A 4,588-nucleotide genomic window follows, 5' to 3' on the forward strand; every position below is an offset into this window, starting at 1 on the left:
CACACACACACACACAAAAATACAAGTACACATAGTAGTCTACTTCCAGTTGAAAAATTAGATGCAGAATTCAGAAGATTTCAAAGGTAATACATTCCAAATCCATAGCTACAGAAAGTTAGGTTATGTCAGGGACTGAGTAGACAACACAATAGCTAATGACCACTTACTGGGTATAAGGTCTTCTTCTGAGGTAATAAAAATGTTCTGAAACTAGACAATTGTGTAATAGTGAATGTACTAAAGTCACCAGATTGTATACTTTAAAATGCCTTAAGTGATGGGTTTTATTTCATGTGAATTTTACCTTACTTTTAAAAAATAAATATATTCTTAAAGGAAAGTTTACCATTTCCATGTGGTCTCAGGAGATCTTAATTAGAGAATGTAGGGAAAAAAAAGACAAAAATCAAATTTTGTCCATCACACTTACAAGAAATTTAAACATGTAACTAAGGTTTATGTTTTCTCCCATATACTCTCATAAAATACCAAAAAAATTCATTTAATAAATGTTTGGTCTCTCAACTTCTGCCTTAAATCTTTTGCTGGCTAATCTCATTTTACAATGTAAAGTCCCTTCTCTTATGTTCTGTTTTCAGGAAAAGCAGAAGACAAGTACATCAATACCCTTTTCATAGTCTCCCAACTACTACTTAGCTTTGCCTTCATTGGACTGTTGAAACCAAATGGGTTTACAAGATATTCAGTAATTTTGATTGGTTTTCTTGGCACCTTTTTCAGTTGCATAGATGCTTGCAAGCCCATCATACAGGGAAGCACGCAGGTCTCAGATCTCTTAGAGATTCAAGCAAAGAATTCCTGTTATATGGTCTCATATCTCAATCTTCTGTCTTAGACACTCCACAACTGAATGACTGTTTCTAAGTAGTATCTTGAGGCTGATTCCAACTAAGCTGGCCATATGCTTATATTCAGGAAGTTTACATTCTGGGCTACCAGCAAAAGTTTCAGAGTTCGTTAATGTTTCATTTAGGGTACAATCCACATGTCCAATGAAAGAGTCCCTGTTTTCCAACTCTCTCTTGACCTCCTATCAGTGGTGTGGTCATTATACCTGTTCTTCTGTTTTGCAGTTTCTTTCTTTTTATTTCAGTGTTTTAGTTCCATACTGCTGACTTTTTTTTCTTTACCACATTTTATAAAATGCCTAATTATCATAGCCTGTCAACCATGAGTGCAAGATAATAAAAGATAATGGAGTTTCATAGCCCTGAAATCCTTAGACCATATTCCTAGTCTTGGATCTTTGAATTTGTGCTCACACAAACCAATAATGTAATAAGGCAGAGTCTTCTTCTCTGATGTAATTAAAAATATTGACTAAATTGATTATTTCCACATTTTAAAAAGGCTAAAAGTACAATGAGAAAGGCTTCTCCCAATAATTTTCCAGAAATATTTCATCCTAGTCTTATCTGCATCGAGCCACATAGGTAACAAAAGACAACATATATTTGGAGCACTACATGAGTGGCAGATATGAAATGAAGTATTTATCAGATATTATCTCATTTCATCTTCACAACACCCCTATGAAGTAAAACTATCATTATCTCCACTTACACAAGGTCACTCAGCTAGAGAGAGGTAGTACTAGGATTCAAATCTAGAATTGTCTGAATGCAAACCCTTGCTCTTTCTGCTTGTTTTTCTGCCTTTCACAATCTAATAAGCTTGGGACAATACAGGTGACCAGTAAGCATAATTAAATCTTTTTCCCCCTATTGGCTAAAAATTACAGAGACTTGGACACCAATAGGGTCTTGGAAGTAATTTATCCTTGATAATGGAGGGTAACAAAAATCCAGCTGGTAGGATGGGGCACCACATAATACTAGGAGCTGTTGGAAAATTTCATTGAATATCCAGTCCCCTTTTATAACTCTATATACGATAGATAAAACAACATTAAATAATTGGTAAAAGGCTGAGTTTTATATTTTTGGATATGACTAATTCAAAAATTAAAGATTTGGGGGATTTTCCATTTTTATTTTTAAAGTATTCACCATTGAATTTTGTAATAAGTATTAAAAGATGTGGGAGTTGAGATTTAATAAAAAAAATAGTGAAGAAGAATTTCTTGGCACTGTAGAAGGAATTAGATAGAATTTTTTAAAGGGACATGACCACATTAAGGAGGTTTTCTAAAAAAATAACTATAAAGCAATATTGTATACAGATTATGATTAGGTAGAGGAGATGGGGTTTATGGTATCAGAAGCAATATAGTTTTAAGAATAATTTTTCATTTTTAGAAAATGTACTGAGAGGAGTAATAATTAGCATTTTTATATCTGTTTTTAAACATTAAAAGAAATTTGTAGTTGTAGATGTATAGAATGCCTTTATTTTATTTGCTTATTTGTATGTGGTGCTGAGGATCAAACCCAGTGCCTCACACATGATAGGCAAGAGCTCTGCCACTGAGCCATAGCCCTAGCCCTGCACAGGTCTTTTAAGTTTTCAATGTGCTTTCATGTTTTCTCTCTGAATCCTCTAACAAATATACAATGTCTTTGATTCTGGAAAGTATACATAAACTCAGCCCCAGAGTTCCATTGCCTGAGCATGCACATACATATATGTCTTTGCTTGTGTGTGTATGTGTTGCTCTGGAGGTGGAGAAGGTTTTTGTGACAGAGAATAATGATAAGGAAAGGGCATTATGGTTTTGGAAACAGAAAAATAAACTTAAGAAACTAAAAACTAAAGTGAACAAAAGAGGAGGGTTGGAATGAGAATGATCAGATTGGTGCAGCCAAGGTTCAAGTTAGAATCAAGACACATAGTTCTATCTTTGCTTATCAGCAGCTTTTTATATCTTTAGAAAATAGTTTACCTCTATCTAAGATCTGTTTCCTCATATGTAAACAAAGGCATTAGTTGAACTCTTTGAGATCAAATTCATTGAAATTTGTTGCGATTAAATAACAGTAATGATGATAATTTTAATTTTAAAATATTTTTCTACATAAGGAACATATATTACTTTTATAATGAGCATGTTACTTACATTTCCAGAAATAAAAAGATTAATTTGAACCCTCTGAGGTTTTCATTCCCTCAATATCCAGAGGTTTTTTTGTATCAATTTATGCCATTTCAACCTTTGAAAAGGCCTCACGGCAAATTTTCTTCAAGGACAGTGATCCATCAAATACTAAATTAAACTTTATAAAATTCTGAGATGGAATAATAGTTTTGAAAGAAATCTTAGTATATCTTCTTTTCACAAAAAGGTATTATTTCATTAAAGAGGAAAATGGGCGATGGTTTTGTATCTTTCACTGTGTACTTGAATTCTATTGTTATACCTCTAGGAGATTGTGAGGTATTAATTAAGAAATGTATAAACTTTGTTTATTTTCAGAGTACTTCATTTATCTACTGGATGCACATACTCATTACTTGAAAAAAATAATATCACCAAGTAAAATATCTTGATTTGATAATTATTTGGGTGCTTCTGCATCTTGCTTTTGAATTGTTTAGTCTGTTATCCTAAATGCAACAATAAATATTTGAAGTTTTGCCTCCTGGAAAACTTCACATTTATGTGTGAAAATTGTACCTATAGAATTGCCCAAAATAAACAATATTTTCTGCTAGAATTGATTGGAAAAATATTTTTGAGTCTGCTAATCTCAAAAAATGCATCCATGAACTTTCAGATTTTATTTGATTTTGGAAGTTCAGCCTAGGTTAGCTTCAACTACTTCTTCAAGGATTATTTTTTTAGGTTTACCTGATCCCCCATCAACTCTGACTAGAGTTTCCCATTTTCCATCTACACCTTTATCTTCTGATAGACAGTAATGGCCTATTACTGGGCTGTGGCATGCTTAGCATCTCATTCCTTGTGGTCATGAGGTGTGCTTTTTGTATAATCTATTTTGTATTCTCTTCAGCATTAAGACAGATTCATCCTTTAAAAAAACATAATGCAATCCTTGTAAGTCACATTAGAAAACATTAATGTTTTGACTAATTTAAATTGCAAATGAAAAACATCTAGGCTATAATTTTCAGTGTAAGAGGATGTAGGGGATCATTAAATGAGTTTAGTTGTTTCTTCATAGTAAGTACCAATTACTTTAGACTTGTCTAATTTGTTTTTTCTTCTTATATGGGCAATCCCTTGCCTATAAAGAGAGATGTAGAATGATGATTAATTGTGTGTCAGCCCTTCACAAGGAGAATCATCTAAGCTAAAATTGAACAATAAGGGTAAAATGGATTAGGAAAGGATCAGGTTTGTGTCAGGAATCCTTTTGTACTACTTTTTAAAAAATTGTTTCATTTTACAAGTAGTTGACCAGCTTAAACAAGACTGTAATAATAGCAAATTAAATGTATTCATCTACCTATTATAAGCTTATACTTAACTAGTAATTGGATATTTAGGAAATAATTTCTCACTAAAACCTCACAAACTGCATTAAATTAGTTTCTATCTTTGATGTCGCTATCTGGCTCCAGGGAAAATCTAGCAATTTTCTCTTTTTAAACTGTTCATAATTTTTTCAAGTATGAGTATATGGCAGTTCTTCTGATTTCTCTT

This window comes from Ictidomys tridecemlineatus, chromosome 7 (genome assembly GCF_052094955.1).
Source record: "Ictidomys tridecemlineatus isolate mIctTri1 chromosome 7, mIctTri1.hap1, whole genome shotgun sequence".
NCBI classification, from domain to species: Eukaryota; Metazoa; Chordata; class Mammalia; order Rodentia; family Sciuridae; genus Ictidomys; species Ictidomys tridecemlineatus.